Source organism: Cryptotermes secundus, unplaced genomic scaffold (genome assembly GCF_002891405.2).
Source record: "Cryptotermes secundus unplaced genomic scaffold, Csec_1.0 scaffold417, whole genome shotgun sequence".
Taxonomy (NCBI): domain Eukaryota; kingdom Metazoa; phylum Arthropoda; class Insecta; order Blattodea; family Kalotermitidae; genus Cryptotermes; species Cryptotermes secundus.
The window spans coordinates 956,034-974,032 of NW_019739949.1; the positions used below are offsets into that span (position 1 = coordinate 956,034).

The 17,999-nt window shown below is 43.9% G+C and overlaps 1 protein-coding gene across 3 annotated transcripts in view; it reads right to left on the reverse strand.

The window, feature by feature from the left end:
- The window catches only part of LOC111872105, a 214,133-nt gene extending 197,337 nt beyond the window's left edge, over positions 1-16,796 (reverse strand). For all 3 annotated transcript variants that reach the window (XR_004513870.1, XM_023865672.2, XM_033754533.1), the window contains exon 1: positions 16,559-16,796. The gene's annotated coding sequence lies outside the window, so the exon portion shown is untranslated. The remainder of the gene's footprint in view (positions 1-16,558) is intronic.
- Positions 16,797-17,999: the final 1,203 nt, after the last annotated feature.

The following is a 17,999-nucleotide window of genomic DNA, read 5'->3' on the forward strand; positions in this document are numbered from 1 at the left end:
ATGATCAGTAGACCCACACAGGAAAACTGTATCTTTGGAAAACACACTACAAAGCCTGGCCGATCACTTCGGTCTGCGGTTTGATGATTGCCCGCAACTTGAAACAAATATCTCTAAGGATCCTGTGCTCACATAAGCATATTTTGCGGAAGGAGCTTCGTTTATTCCCTTAAGCATCCATGGAGGACACCAAGCCTCGTGTCGGCCTCAGCGGCAAGAAGAAACCAAATTGCAGACCACTGGCTACACGACAGCGTCATCATCAGGTAAGCAGAGCGCTGCGTCACTAGAGAACTAGCAGATCTTATTTTCGACGTAGGTGGTAGCTGAAATCGCCATAGCTGAGGGCTTTTCTTCCGCAAGGTTGCCTACTCAAGACACGGCGTAGCCTCAGGGACGTTTTAGACAGATTTCAGTTCTGTGAAATCAGATATTCTCGGCGGTGACGAAATTAGGCCTATATTGAAATTTGGAAGCTCCAAGCTCGTCCATATGACATTTGTAACCTCATAGAAAACCTCCATTATACCGTTAAGAAACATTCGCTGTGTACAGCGCAGGAAGAACATAAATATATTATGCGGGCAAAATGTTAACCGGGTATATAAACCGTGTGGAGGACGTTAGAAAAGGTAAAGCTATAGGTTCATAGGGTTGTGAGACGTCGAGGCTCCCATATTTTCTAGACAATCGGATCACAGATGGCGGTGAGGTTGTCAGCCTTACAAGCAGGCCGCCCTTTGTCCCTCAGGAAGATTCCTGGTGCTCATTTCTGTACCCCAGGGCGATAGTGAGGCTGGAAGGATTAGTTACTATAGGATTCTGACGATGGTGTATAACACACTGATATACTGGGTTTTTGGACTTTATCCATCATCCTGGTTTTTAAGATAACAAATAAAAACACGACGTTTCGGAAACTGGATCTGTTTCCATCCTCAGGTGAAGGAAAACACCTATTCTGTTGGGTCCGTTAGAAAGAGCTAGCCTCAATCACTGGACCGAAACGTCGTGTTTTTATTTGTTATCTTAAAAACCAGGACGATGGATAAAGTCCAAAAACCCAATATATCATTGGAAGGATTAGTTCAACTGGAAAATTCGGTAACCTCATATGGAATAGAACCCGCGACCTTCCGGCTTGTAGCATAGGGCCTCAACTACGCTACCGCGTACCCCCACCCCCGCCCGTAAGGGGTTAAGGTAATAAAAAACAAGCAGGAAAGAGTCCCACTCAGCGGGACTTGGTCGGTTTGATGCAGAAAGCGGGGGGTTCTCTTTGTTGTGCACCGCAGCCCTCCGATGTTTCCGGTTTGAGGCGTGCGCATAATGAGGAGGTGGCAGCGTATGTTTCATATTCAACACAGCTTGAAGCAATTACATAAAGTGTGGAAGTCAAACCGAAGTAAGAACAGAAATGTTACTAGACGACAAAAATATTCCAAATATATTTTGATATGATGGCGGAAGGGGAACTAGTTCCTCCGACACGCAGGTACCCACGTGACAGAGAATCACACGGCGTCATAACCCCAAAAACCTATACTTGATGCGAATTATTTCACTTAAGGCAAAGTTGTTTCTGGACTTATTAAATTAAGCACCACAACGTGAGAGAGGGGTACAGCTCCACTATTCTTGACGTCATCACTAGGTGGAGTTGAGTGGTCAGCTTCTCGCCACGGCAGCTTTACTCCTGGAGATAGAGCCCCTGGTACCCAGTGGACACGACGCTGGGTGGGCCCCAGGGCCGGTCTGGACGCCGTGGAGTACAGAAAATCTCTTCCTCTTGCCGGGAATCGAACCGCGGTATGTCGTTATACCGACTGAATTCTTGCAACTGTATCGAATTGTAACATACTTGACGAGAATAGAAACAGATTATTTTATGATTCCCCTTTCAATTTCCTAAACTGCCGCACAGATTTCTGGGGCACAAGGAGCGCATCTCACTGATGCCCTCCCGAATACAAGGACGGATGGGACTCCAACAGCACAGTGTCCTGTATCAGCTGCACAATTTCTTCCTCAGCCTACCGTATTTATAATAAACATTCCGAAATCTGTGGGAATTGAAATTCTCAACAGTGATTATGGACAGTTCTAGCTTCTGGGATAGTACAACGCCGCGTAATCCGCTGAAAGCCAACCGACGTTTCCGAGGAACATATTGCCTCCATCTTCAGGGTCGGAAAATAAGCCAAGCAAGAAACTAGCCGGGATTTCCATTCTTCCATTTCCTTCCTGTTTCCTATATAATCCGAGACCGCTCTTCGTGCCACCCGCTTTCAAGTTGATTTCTAACTCGGCTTATTTTTCTATTCTGAAGATGGTGGCCTTATGTTCTCCCGAAACGTCGGTTGACTATCAACGCACTACAAGGTGTTATATCTCAGAAGATAATACTCTACACTTTGAAATCTGTCTAAATAATGTACCGTATATAAATACAGTAGGAGCCGGGATAGCGACTGGCTACGGGCTGCACTACTGAGGGGTCAGAGTTCGAGTGCCGGTACGGTAAAGAATTTTCACTTCTCCACGCCGTCCAGCCTGACTCCGGGGTTCACTCAACCTCCTATCTAATGGGCATCGGGGACTCTTCCCCCGGGGTGAAGAGGCCGGGGCGTGAAGCTGACCAATCACTTCCAACTAGTGCCGAGGTCAAGAAAATATGTATGGATCTGTGCATCCACTCCCCCATATGCCTTCATGGCGTAGTGCTTAATTAGTTAAGCACAAGGACAACTTTACCTTTTTTACCTTCATACAAATATAGTTCCTACCCCAGAGCAACACTAAGAACCATGATTACAATAGCGAACGTGCTAACGCAGGGGTTCTCAAACTCTGTGAGAGTGTAACTTCCTAAAATAATATATAAATTTAAGGAACTCCCCAAAATGTATGACAGCAGGAACTTAAATAGCTTTACAGCCTCTCTGCACCTGCAGTAAGCTATAAAATGTTCCTGTACAGTCACGAAAGCTGCAGTTCGGCACACTGTTGCAGGTCCCTGTCGGGTTGTACGGTGACAGCAGGAACCTAAATAGCTTTACAGCCTCTCTACACCTGCAGTAAGCTATAAAATGTTCCTGTACAGTCACGAAAAGTGCAGTTCTGCACACTGTTGCAGGAACCTAAGTGGCTTTACTGCCTCTCTACACCTGCAGTAAGCTATAAAATGTTCCTGTACAGTCACGAAGTGCAGTTCAGCACACTGTTGCAGGACCCTGTCAGGCTGTACAGTGACAGCAGGAACCTAAGTGGCTTTACTGCCTCTCTACACCTGCAGTAAGCCATAAAATGTTCCTGTACAGTCACGAAGTGCAGTTCAGCACACTGTTGCATGACGTGACCAGGCCGTCTAGTAACAGCACGACGCAAATAGCTTCACAGCCTCACTACATCTACAGTAAGTGAACATACGTTACAGTACAGTTATGAAAATAAAGCGAAACCTCCCTCTTCTTCGAAAAGCACTTACATTATACCATACAGGTTTGCCAACCTGCGCTTCGATTGGAATATTGGGCGACTTCCCTCCGAGTTTGACAAAAGAAGTGTTAATATAAAGGTAAAGGTATCCCTGTAACAAGCCGTGGAGGTCCATAGGGTTGTGAGACGTCGAGGCTCACACATCTTCTATACAAACGGCTCACAGATTGCGGTGAGGTTGTCAGCCTTACTCGGTGGTCGTCTTTACCCCTAGGAAGATTCCTGGTACTCATTTCTGTTAAGAGTCTGAGTCGACGTCAGGGCCATAGTGCGGCTGCAAGGATTAGGTCAACTGGAAAAATCCAATGCCTTCACTGGGAATCGAAACCGCGACCATCCGGCTTGTAGCATAGTGCCTCAACGAACTACGCTACTGCGTGTCCCCAATTTAAATAATATAGTCGCGGTTTATTATGGGAATCACACGCGACGCACAAATAAACTGTGTAGGGAAAATGCAGTACTTCAATGTACCTGATTCCTGTGCTTCAAACAGTTAAGAAAGTAATATCAGAAGCTACCAGATAATGTTATGTTAACAGACAGGAGAGTATCTGAGATGAAATAGGCCAATAAAAGCCTACCTTCATGCACATGATGATAATGATGAAAACCAACGTGTAATATTCTTTAAACCTCAACTAACTTCATGGAGCTAAGCTCTTCTTGAAAAGCCGTCAGTTGTGCGGCTACTGAAGAACTTCCAAGCATTTTATGGAACCCGAAGGTACATTACCGTGTTCACAAGAGCCCTCCACTGGTCCCTATCCTGAGCCCGGTATATCCAGTCCATACCACTCCAGCTTATCTCTGTGAGATCCATTTTAATATTATCCACCCACCCGTCTAGGTCTACCTAGTGATCTCTTTCCTTCTGGCTTTCCCAACATTATCCTACATGCATGCAGTATTTTCTTCATTCATGCTACATGCCCTGCCCATTTCATCTTCCTTGACTTCATCGTTCTAATTATATTTGGTGAAGAGTTAATTTAGAAGCTCCTCATTATGCAGTTTTCTCCAATCTCTCCTCACTTCATCTCTCTTCCGTCCAAATATTCTCCTCAACACCCCGTTCTCAAACACCCTCAGTCCATGTTCCTCCCTAATGTCAGAGACCAAGTTTCACACCCATACAGAACCACAAACAAAATTATAGTTTTGTATATTCTAATTTTTATGTTTTTGGACAGCAGACGAGAAGACAAAGGGTTCTGGACTGAATAGTAACAACCATTACCTGAATTCAGTCTCCTCTTAAATTCCTCCTCAATCAGGTCCAGATCTGTCATTCTCATCCCCGTTCCACATTTTCAGAGGATCTGTTTCCTATCTTTGTGCATTCTTTAACCCTCAGGCACGCAAAACTCTTTGGCCCATTCAGGTAGGCCCTACGTGAGCAGGAAAGGAGTGCTTGGGTAGCTACGGAATTCCACGTATTTATGCAAGCAGAAGGGTCATTACCCTGTTCCAGTCTCAGACCCAAATGTTGTACAGCCATCTATGTCTACGTTTTCCCAGTGGTTTTCCTTTTCTGACTTTCACAGTTAGATATGCCCAGTAAATGTCCTGCCAATCTCAACCCCCATCATTTATTCACCCTAATGATATTTCGTGAAGAGTAGATTATGTAGCTCCTCATTATGCGTTCTGTTGGATCCTCAGCGCCGCGCCTCCATACCGGAGAGATGAGGCTCACACCCACATGGAGCATTTGCATGTCACAATCCTAGTTTGGGAATGATATTTGTCTGGACTGATTTCCGAATTAATTGTGGTTTCAGAATTATCGGATCTTCGGACTTCGTCCATTCTCCGGTATTCTAAAAACTTGAAAGGGCGACGTTTCGAAAGCTGGATCCGTTTACGTCATCAGGTGAGGGGGAGGCACCTACTCTGTTGGGTCCGTTCGAAAGAGCTAACCTCAGTCTTCAGGGTATTCGTATTTTCCGCAATGAATTATGTGCTTCTGTGTTTTTCTTCAGGGCATTCAAGTTAAATTAACATTATCAGCATAGATAAGAAGCTGACATGTCCCAGTAAGTTGAGGTCCCTCCTGGTTTTCTGGAATCTTACTAATGTACTAATGATGTGAAGGAATTCTAAAGCAAAATTTAAAAGCGATGGAGATAAAACATCTCCAAACTTCAGACGATCCTGAATATAAAACGCCTGACAGATGTGCGCCCTGCTTATTTAAGAAGAGAGGTTTTCACGGAGGTGATTTTCATGCTGTTTCTTCCGTGCAGTGTGGCAGGTGGGTAAGGATCTATAATACTACACAGAGTCATAACTCAGAATACAGCTTCAACACTGAAGATGGAGGTAGTATATTCCTCCGATATATGGTACCCACTTACCAAGCTGCAAGATATAATAACGTAGGTCACACTCTAAATGCAGTACAGTCGCTTCATACTGCGGATTTCAAAAGCCTGGAGCAGAGCGTGTGTTCAATTTCGCAATTATTTTGAAAGAGTAGAAGCTGATAGCCTAGACGCCTTCCATGTTCAAGTACGCGTAACATCATCAGCCGCAGCGTCTGTCGAAATGTTGATAAGAGTTAGGTAAAAGACAGCTTCAGGAAGACAACGGTTCAGATTTTATTTAAGGATGTACATTATTTCTGTTTAATTATATCTAAAACCTTACGACTTATGAATAATATACGCAAATGAGGGCTTTATTTCTATATACACTTTTTATCATATTTCATCCTGGACCTGTTTATCTTAAATCATAAGATTAACCGTCACACAAAACTTATATTAAAATCAGTTTTTTCCGTATTTTATCATCACATATATTGTGACATGACGCCTGAAAGCCAGAAGAGTCCACTGCTAGTCAAATGAAATTAGCACACGTTCCCACGGCAATGGAAAACGCGAAATAGTCCAATGCTAGATAACGGCTCGTTGCGAAATTAGCAAGTCGCTAGGCACGTTTCGCAGCAACGGATAAACACAGAATATAACAGAGGAGCTGTTTGAGATGGTGATCTGCATTCTGTCTGCCTCGAAGCTCTAACAGGGAGACGGACACGTAATTGATTCAGAGTTCAGTTCAGTCGTAGTGATTCGTAAGTGACCGATTCGTAAATCAGAGCCCATAATAACTTTACATCTGCACTGAAAAAGTGCACACACACACACACACACAGCAGCGACATATGCAGACACGCCCACACAGTAAAGTAACCTGTACAACGCTGAGGCAGTCTGCCGATGAAAATGTTACGTGCAGACAAGCGTCAGACATATTACGGGAAATTCTAATTACATTGTTGAGGATCTCAATATCTTATGTGAACGTAAAGACAAACGTAATGGACTGGAAATTTAACTCCGCAATGTCCATTATGATATCAAGCAGAATATGCAGAGGTGCAGAGCCTGGGGGAAAAACCTAGGCCAACTGAAACAATACAAACAGAGAAAATGATGAACATAGTCTGACCATGAAATGAAATAAGCTGACTGTCCAGTATTTTCATGAAAATACGCTCGCCGATTCTCAAGTTTTACAGGCAAAGAGAAAGAGAAGGCGAGAAATCTGACATGAGCATATTTGCAAATTGCAGTTGCAAGGTTGCAAGTTGCCCCACGCATATCGTGGCGTATTTAAGCCTGACAGGAAACATGTGATATGACGCCTGAAAGCAGGAACACAGGAGGCAGAGGAGACGTGGGTAAACACATTCCCGCGCTAACGAATACGCAAGGAACAACTGAGCTATAACAATGGACATGGTGTTTCTTATTGGGTCCGCCCCGAGGCTAATAACGAGGATCCTAAGCCAGCAGAAATATGTAATAATTGAGGCAGTCTCTTGAGACGGCAGTGGAGGACGGCTGATATGGCAACAAGTCAGTCGAGTTTCGAGACGCCAGTCTGCCAGGATACTGGATTGGGAACAGAGGAACTGAACTGAGGAAACAGAATTACTGAATGTAGTTCAGTGAAGTTGAAAGTCGGCTGTGAAGAGAAGACTTTTATGTGTGCCATAGTACTGCGATATTTGGAGTGTGTAATTCAGTGAGTCTGTTATAACTCCTGTATTAAAATCCGTTGCCGGGAAACGGATAGTGAATGTGCATTATGATATCAAGCAGAATATGCAGAGGTGCAGAGCCTGGGGAAAAAACCTACGGCAACTGAAACAATACAAACAGCGACAATGATCAACATAGTCTGACCATGAAATTAAATAAGCTGACTGTCCAGTATTTTCATGAAAATACGCTCGCCGATTCTCAAGTTTTACACGCAAAGAGAAAGAGGAGGCGAGAAATCTGACATGAGCATTTTTGCAAATTGCAGTTGCAAGGTTGCAAGTTGCCCATGCATATCGTGGCGTATTTAAGCCTGATAGGAAACATGTGATATGACGCCTGAAAGCGGGAACACAGGAGGCAGAGGAGACGTCGGTAAACACATTCCCGAGCTAACGAATACGCAAGGAACAACTGAGGAACAATATCGAGGGCACTAGTGTTTACATCAGTGAGCTGCAAATTGCGAAGATTAGCGATAACGTTGTATTACTTGTAATTACGAACTGAGTGCATAAGTGGTCAATAAATCCAAACCCCGACTAATAGTCACCCCCACACGTGACAATAAATGGGCTTAAGAAGTAACTTCGAGCAACAGAAACCATTCTGAAATTTTAAATTCGCCCGAATTTGGAAATCTGTGTACAGCAAGTCCTGCTGTAACATCTGTGGAAGTCGGTCCACACCATCTCCGGAGCCTACCCAGACTACAACACGAGTATCTTTAGCAGAGGTGGTGGTCGGAGCGTAAAGCTCACCACCCACCTAACACAGTGTCGAAGTTAGAAATGCGTGGAGCTTTACCTTCATACCATGCGTCTTCGTTGCGAAAACCTTAACTAAACACAGGGGTAACCCTACTTTTAGCCTACCTTACAACTGAACCAATATTCAAGTCATACAAATACTACAAACCAAGAATATTGATTTTTATTGTTTAATTCTTCGCAAAGCACAACGGTAGCTATATATACCATTTGTTTTAACATTAAGAAACGTTGCATTTTGCCCACATAGTTTGTTTATGTTTCATATGAGTTCTCATAAAAAATAATAATTTCCCTAAACAACATTAACCTACTTAAGTTTCTAATTGAGGCATAATGTGTTTTCTATGATAACGGACCTGAGTGTTTAAATAGTATTTAGATAAACTTCTGACTTTAAAAGGGCTAATTTGTATTTTCAAATCAATCCCCCCCCGATGGGAAGAGGCAGGATCAAACAAACCGAACGCCGTGATTTTTATCCGCAAGAGAACTATACCGACCGAGCGATCGCCGCTTGTCGGCGAAGTTTAGTGCCAACTTTTGCGGATAGAGAGTGTCGCGTGGTCAGCGCAGCGAATCTCCACGGCCGAATACAGTAGTTAATTAAATGAGGCACTGGCTGTTCAGTCATTTAAAGATGCTTTCAGTGTCGAGACTATACAGAGTGTTCCAAGGGGAAAGATCAATATTCTTTGAGGTCATACCATTGGTCATTCTAAGCAAAAAGTACATATGTCCTATTCCGAACGGTTTCCTTGATAGTTATTTCACTGTACAATTCCAAAATTGTTGAGAATAAAGAGATATTACGTACCGTTTCTAATACCAGTATTTATTTTGAAGTGACAAAGTTGGTACAGTTTACCTAGTATAATATATTTTCGAAAATTCCACCGTCAACATCAATGCACTCTGCAACTCGTGTGAAGACATGGCATGTTGCTCGTCTGCACAGTGTACAGTGCAGTGAAATAGCTCTATCTCGGTGCAACTCGTGTGAGGGCATGGGATGTTTTTTTTTATTGCTAGTGGGGTGGGACTAAGTCCCTTGTACTGCGGCCACTTCTGGCCTATTGTACCAACCCCAGATGATAGATGAGGGTGATTGTGGAGCAATTGGTGGGATGAAGATTGGCAGGGGAAACTGAAATACTAGGAGAAAACCTGCCCTAGCGCCACGTTGTCCACCACAAATCCCACTTGACCAGACTCGGGATCGAACCCGGGCCGCCGCGGTGGGAAGCCAGCGACTAACCGCTTGAGCTATGGCGCGGCCTTACATGGCGTCTTCCTCGTCTGCACAGTGTACAGTACAGTGAAATAGCTCTGTCTCGAAAACCGTTCGGAATAGGACACATGTACATACACACTTTTTGCTAAGAATGGGCGATGCTATGGCCTTTCCTCCTGGGACATTCTGTACGGCGTCAGGCCCTTGGATGAAGATGAACTGAATGGGATTTGGAAGAAAGCGGCCGTAACCAAATCGCAGTGTTATCCCGGCATTTGCCTGGAGAGACTAAGGTAAACCATAAAACACGTCACTCAGGATAGGCAAAGCACTTATCGAATACGTGACAAGAGCGTTAGAGCCACGCCAAGCCGCTCGGTCTGATCTCTCTGGAATTGGTGACAGAAAGAAACACAATGCACACCCATATCTGAAATCAGACCAGGTACATAACGAATAGGGTGTGCTCATAGAACACAACGTAATTTGTTTTGTCTATCGGCAGGAGTGGGGATCGCTCTCTTGGCCATCAAGTGAGACCAGCTCTGAGGCTCAGCCACATATCTACACAAACGGTAGGATAAGCGGCCGGAGAGTGAAGCCTCCATCTAGTGCCAAGATTAGGAATGTGTGCTTATGGCGGAGTGGTTAGACGCAGGAACCAGCCTTGCTTTTACTTTTTAAACCCTTCATTGCTTTCAGTCACTCTTCTATTTTTCAAAAATAAATTACCCTCGATAAAATACCTTATTTTTTCTGAACGTACCAATTTTTTCAGAAGCACTAAATTTAAATCTCTCAAATTTCAAATCATTTCTATGAAGTTCGTAGCCAGTCAAAGGGGGCACGCGGTACCGTAGTTAGATGAGGCACCACGCTAAAAGTCGGAAAGTAGCGAATTCGATTCCGGATGAGGTCATTGGACTTTTAAATTTAACTAATCCTTCCAGCCGTACTATGGCCCTGGAGTCGACTCAGCCTCTAACGGAAATGAGTACGATGAATCTTCCTGAGGGGTAAAGGGCGGCCTGCCGGCGTGCAGGGCTGACAACCTCACCGCCGTCTGTGAGACGATTGTCTAAAAAATGTGGAAGCCTCGGCGTCCCACAACCCTATGGGCCCCCACAGCCTGTTACAGGGATGGCTTTACCTTTTTCTTACCACAGTCAGTCAAAAGAGTCGAGATAGCTCAGTCGGTATTGCTATGGGCTAGGGGCTGGAAGGTCGGGGTTCGATTTCCGGCAAGGGCAAGACTTTTTCTCCACAGCATCCAGACCGGCTCTGGGGCTCATCCAGCCTCCTATCCAGCTATATTCCCCGAGGATAAAGAGGCCGGTGCGTGAAACTGACCATTCGCCTCCATCTACTGCCGAGGTCAAGAATGGTGGAGCTATACCTCCACTCCCCATATGCATTCATGCATCAATTACGCGTAGGGAAAACTTTACCTTTTCCAGAGTCAGTCAAGAAATTCTGTCTTAATGGAACACATAGGTCGTGTTCAGCGGGGCCGCATCCTAAGCCAGATGAATCCAGTCCATATATCCGTTTCAATATCATTGCTGCATGAAAACTCAAGAACCGTTTGTCGAGGTGTGTTTACCTCAGTCGGTTTCGCCAGACCGTTGTGCAGAGGTGGTGTCACGCTCCGGGCCGGTAGTACGGTTTGAAACGGGCCAGGTAAAGACAATCTCGGACCCAAAGGTGGGGCTAGGAATGTGTTGTACGGCACAATTGGGTCGTTACGGCTAATGATCCGGGGAAACCGCTGAGGCCGCTACACACAGATCTCAAATTCGCAGGTCAAATCTGTTGAACTCTCCGTAAGAACAGAACATCATAATCAGTAACTCAGAGCACAGCTAATTTTTGTAATATGTAGAACAGAAGAAGATCGACTTCCTCATACGCCTTCATGTAGTGCTTAATTCGTCGAGCACAGGAACAACTTTACTTTACCTTAGAACAGAAGAAGATACAGATGAAATATTCCAGTTTTTAAGGGCAGGTTCTAAGCCCTGTCTTTGAAGCGATATTTTTTTATCAAATTTAGACACATTTCCTGGGCAAAAATTTGGCATACATAAAGTCGACAGTTCTCTGTACCTCTCGATCTTTTTCTTTTGCAAAGATATACTTCTGAAGTGGGAGCCGGGATAGCTCAGTCGGTATAGCGACTGGCTACGACGAAGGACGACCGAAGGGTAGGAGTTTGAATGCCGGTAAGGTCAAGAGTTTTTTCTTCTCCATGTCCAGACGGGCTCTGGGGCCCACTCAGCCTCCTATACAGTGGGTACCGGGGGCTCTTTCCCCGGGGGTAAAGCAGTATGGGCGTCAATCTGATCACTCACTTCAATTAGTGCCAAGGTCAAGAAATTGTGGATCTTTACATACACTCCCCCATACGCCTTCATGGCGTAGTGTTTAATTAGTTAAGCAAAGGGACGTCACTTTTTTACTTCTAAAGTACAACGGTTTCTTGAAAATTATTAAAAATATATTTCAAAAAAATGGCAGTAACAAAGCCTCAGCACCTTTTACATCTATCTCACACTGGCTGCCACTCCCCTACACCATCCAGGTTATTAACCTTGAAAATGGCGACTGCTATGCTTGTCGAAATGTTGAAAAACCTTCTTTATGATACGGAACTTATTACCGGCAGCCGAACTCACACATTAAGGTCCAGTCATGGAAACCAAAGGACAACAATAAAATAAGCATACCGCGAAATTCTTTAAGCATTATTAAACAGAACTGTCCTAAGACAGATACAGTAATAATTCCTTTCACATTACACCAAAAGTCCGTACCAAGGATGGTTACAAATACAGTTAAATCAGAAATCAACAGCCCCCTGGGGGAAACAGAAATTGTGGAAACCCTCCGAGGAGATGGTTGGATCAGACAGAAGTAATTACACGGTTTGGAGTCTACTCGTCCCGACTGAACTCCTAAGTCTGGTCAGATTGACTCTTCATACTGAAGTAAATGCCTTCATTAGATACAGCAATAAGCAGGCAGTACCATTTCCACAAAACTTGATTCTGTCTCCCCTCAAATAAGATACAATTAGCATGACTGCAGTTTCCAGATATTTCCGCCATATATAAAATCAACTGTACGACTTAGGTTGGCATGTAGGATATTGGTGGGAAAGCCAAAAAGAAAAAGACAACTAGGAAGACCAAGACGTACTTGGATGGTTAAGATTAAAATGGATCTTAGAGAGACAGGATGGGGTGGTATAGACCGGAATGATCTGGCTCAGGATAAGGACAAGTGGCAGGTTCTTGCGAACACGGTAATGAAGCTTCGCGTTCCGTAAAATTTTGGTAAGTCTGACTAGTTACGTAACTGGCAGCTTCCCAAGAAGGATTCAGCTCCATGAAGTTACTTGTGATTTCCGCTTTCGAGAATAAGCAGCGTAGAATTCTGAAAGCTTCCCAACGTTTCGACAAATACTGCAGTTGCCATCTGCAAGATTAGTGCCTTCGGGGAAGGAATTTCGGAAGCCTTGCAAACTGGTTCTAAGTCCATTGATAATCAAGTGATTATCTGGTGGTTTGGGATAAAACGTCACAGCAGTAGCATTCTGTTTGTTAAACGACGTTAAGACTGAAAATCACCCGAGTATGTCCATCAACACAAATTCTTGCGAACACTGCAACTTAAATCGACTTAACAGAATAAAGTATTCTGAAATCTTACGGTTGCAAGCAAAGTAAACATTGAAGATAGCGCAACATAATACATGGAAAGAGATAAGTGCATAACCCCATTTGAGGGAACAGCACGATACTGCGGTGCCCGTACTTCGTGCAGTGGCACTGTCTCCTGTGCACATCGCCCACGGCAGTTACAACGTGCGGCTGGAGAAATGCCACTTCCGTCTCCGCTGCGTCTGTCTGCACAGAACTCAACAGCCACTGACCGGACTTCCATGAGCAGGGAAATATCAACCGATATAGACTATGTTCTGAGCTTGATGGCCGAGGTATCGGGGTTCGATTCACGGAAAGGAGATATTTCTCTTTTCTCCATAGCGTCCACACCGGCTCTCAACTCTCTGACCCACGAGTACCGCGAGCTGCTTCCCTGGGGAAAAAGCAGCAAGTGCCGAGATTACGAATGCATGGAGTAATACCTCCATTCCTCCTCCCGTCTTCTTGGCGTGGTATTTAATTAAGCGCAAGGATAACTTCACGTTAACTTGCTTCTCCACCTATTCCAACTTTTGGTAAAGGCACTTCCGTTTTTGAGCTACTCTCAAGAGTAAATATGGCGTTAACTTAACAGTTAAAGCCAAAATATGTTCTAACAAACGTTGTGAAGGAAACCGAAACACGTATTTTTCGCACCACAGACTTTTCCATAAGTCTCACGGTTTTCCAGATACGTCGTCCAACAATTTGGACGATATGGCTACCGCCCACCCGTCCAACCTCTTACACGCTACTAACAGAGCATCAAATTCTTGCATTCACGGATTGAAAATCGGGCAGCAGTAACGCAATCATCGTGCAAAAATCGTTACACTGAGTATGGTTCCTAACTTGCTACACCTTCAACATTCTTCCTCTTGACAATAAGTTGCAGACATTCGTACTAACCCCTGATAACAACCCTTAACGATTATATCTTCTGTGATATAAATAAAGCTGTGTAAAACTAAGTAAAGTAAAGCTACCCCTGTTCCAGGCCGTGAAGGCCCAAAGGGTTGTGAGACGTTAAAGGTCCCACATTATCTAGACAATCGGCTCAAAGATGGCGGTAAGGTTGTCAGCCTTACGCGCCGGCCGCGCTTTACTCCCCAGGAAAATTATTTAATTAATTCCTGGTACTCATTTCTGTTAGAGACTGAGTAAACCCCAGGGCCTAGTGCGGCTGGAAGGATTAGGTCAACTGAAAAATATCCGATGACCTCATCGGGACTTAAACCCGCCAACAAAACTTTCAACGCACTAAACGGAGTTATATCGCAGAAGACAAATCTTGCTAGTCACTGCTATGGGAGCTTCCAAATCACACACTGATTACACACAGCTTTCCAATCGGGAAGAAAATGGATTTCTATTTCGAATTTACTGCGTTATAATAATCTTCCCAAGAACGATTTTTTTTTTCAAGGATTAAGCAGATGAAATTCAGTTGAAGCACCCTATGGTCTTGGCTGCCGGACAACCGTTGAAGAGCTGCGGGCCAGGTGACTACGAATGGTACAACGTATGACAAAGTACGCAACGGGCAGCGGCATACCGTCGCCAGAAATAACCATCTCAATAAAGCACAGCGGTTTCTATATACATCACCGGGTTCAACACCAAGAATTTCGCGTTGTGCTCACGCAGTGAATTCAAGGTTTTCATAAGATTTTCATAAAAAGCAGCGATTATTCCCCCAATCTACATTATACGGAGGTCTTTGTAATGGAGATGTTCGGTTTGTATACGGCAGGAATTGGGTTAACAACAGACAACACTACTTGAGCAGGCCACATGCACATATTGGTGTCTTCATTATCGTTTCAATTGGACGAAACGTCATGGCATACCGAATAACGTACCGGCATTTCAACGAACTGTAATAACTCCATCACCGTACTCATACCTGACTATTCCACGCAGTCACAAGGCAATGAGTTTCACATGAAGAAGACTTGAAATTCTTACAGCCGGAAGTTTTGAGATCACTCTTATATCCTACAGATGGAGGAAACGATTTCCTCCCTAAAATGGTGACCCCTTTCTCCCAAACCACACGGCGTCACATCCCAGAAGAATGTAATTGTAATTCTGTCACTAGTACACTAATAATTGAATATTTTTTCTTGCTAAATTTTGGTGGGGGGAACATATCCATAAAGCACCAAACAATTCTTTGAACGTAAATAAGGCGTCGGTTCTAATTTAAGGATGAGCATAATTTTCACTCATGATTGCCTAAATACTTATGAACACCGTTACATGTAAAGGGGTGACTGACTGGTGTAGCACTACAAATGAACGTTGCAGAAACATGGATTAGAAGACAACAGCATCCGTGATACGACGCATTTCGGTTAAACTGATTCTCCGAAACTCTACGTTTTATCGGATATAATTGTATATGCGCAGTACAGCCTAAATACGAAAACGTGGGCATCTGAAGTAAGGCTACAGATTCGCGAAGTTCAGCTTGGCAACTGATTCTATGTCTTATATTAATCCTTTGAAGCCTCAAGTTTCCGTAAATAATGTTAAAAAATTCAGTTCCTGCTTCACGAAAAACGAATTTCGTCTCCATTCAAAAGACAAACAAGTTAACGCTGTTTAGGGAAATAATTTCAGTTTATTGCGATAATCAATTCTAACACATTAATTCACTGTTTGGGCAAAACAGCGCGTTTGAATGTTAAAAACAGGTGGTGCTTTAAACGGTTAACAGAGTAACACATATACGACGTAGCTCAAACTATATTTTGTCCAAGTTTTAAAAGGAAAACCGGCAAAGTACCCTCGTCTTTCATCAGCAAACTGGAGATCCAGGACGTTAAATTTCAGAGTCCCCGTGAAACCCTATTCTAAGGCGGGTATTCCAGAAATATTTATGCACTGTTGAAAAGCGTTACTATAACAATCAATGGCCCAACAACAAACGGTTATTTAAGAACTGCGTGTACTAAAATGTAATTTATGGAATTGCTAAAACATGAAACGTGACGTAACTGGAACAAAATTAGTAAGAAAGCCCCGTTCAAGTTACAGAAATGAAAACCAAACTAATTCGAAGCGAAAATGCCCTATACAACTTCGCACAATCACAATTCTCAGAGATGACATCTCTAAACAAGATTATTATACACACGCATAGACAAAAATGTTGAGAAAAATATTAGTTTCCCTTAAAGTGCAAAACTCACACGCAACACATACAGACACACAAAAAAACAAACAAACGGAAAAATCAGGTAAGATGACATAATACATTAAACCGAAGAAAACAGAAGACAATGTACTTACCTGGGATCTTGGATCTTAAGACTTCACGAAGCCATCATTGAGAAATGATAAAAAGTTTTCAGATGAACAGCACATCTTATTCGAGATGTCATCTGTCTTATATCTCACTGCACTTTTGATATAAGCAAGACCAAACAGGAACAGTTCCCGCAAGCAATTGAACACCTTGACTACGCAGCCTGAGATGTATCTAACCTCTTCAACATACAGCTCCGCTTCCAGCGTCTGACTGATCACTACTGACCACACAGTGGAGAGGAAAGAGAGAGAAAGAGAGAGAGAGAGGACGGATCATGCGATGCGCTGTCCGCAGTGGGCGACAGGTAACAGATCCGCAGCTACCAACATTACAAAGAAAAAGTTCACTGAGGAAACGCCCACTCTACTCGAAGTAGATTGTCTTGTTTAGCACTGTCGGAGGTCGGAAGTTGATGTCTAGTCACCAGTATGCATGAACACATCAAAATTATGTTAATAGAGAAACGTAATCCCCCAACACTTAGTGATTATGAAAGGCCGCGCCATAGTTCAAGCGGTTGGTCGCTGGCTTCCCACCGCGGCAGCCCGGGTTCGATCCCGAGTCTGGTCAAGTGGGATTTGTGGTGGACAAAGTGGCAATTGGGAGTGTTTTCTCCGAGTACTTCTGTTTCCCCTGCCAATCTTCATTCCAAAAAATTCTCCATCATCATAATCACCCGGGCAGGCTGTAATAGCCCATCAGTGGCCGCCGTGCCGAGCGGACCCAGTTGGACTCCACCCCCCACTAAGGGAATTAAAAAAAATGAGTGGTTATGAAATGATCCCCATGCTTTAATATCAATATTAAAAACACTACATTTTACCCAGACAGTGTATTTACGCGTTTCATGTGTTTCTCACAATAAACAGCGATTGTTCCCTGAGTAAAGTAAGTAAGTAAAGGTATCCCTGTAACAGGCCGTGGAGGCTCATAGGGTTGTGAGAAGTTGAGGCTCTCACATTTTCTAGACAATCTGTTCACAGATGGCAGTGAGGTTGTCAGCCTTAAGCGCCGACCGCCCTTTAACCCCAGGAATATTCCTGGTACTCTTTTCTCTTAGAGGCTGAGCCGACCCCAGGACCATAGTGCGGCTGGAAGGATTAGGTCAATTGAAAAATCCAGAAACCTCATCGGGATTCGTTCCCGCGACCTTCCAGTTTGTAGCATAGTGCCTCAACCAACTACGCTACCGCGTGCCCCGCGATTGTTCCCTAAACAGCATCAAACTGTTGGCCCTGAAAGTTACACTGGATGCAGAAACTGTTAACATACAAACCTGTCAGCTATGCATGTCAAAATTGGCGAACAGATGCAGCAAATTTTATATAACCAACTCCATGCAGCAGAAGCTGAGAAAATGTTAGAGACCACCACTAGACCCTTTCGTACATAAAATAATTCTTATTAGATCTGAAGTTCTCA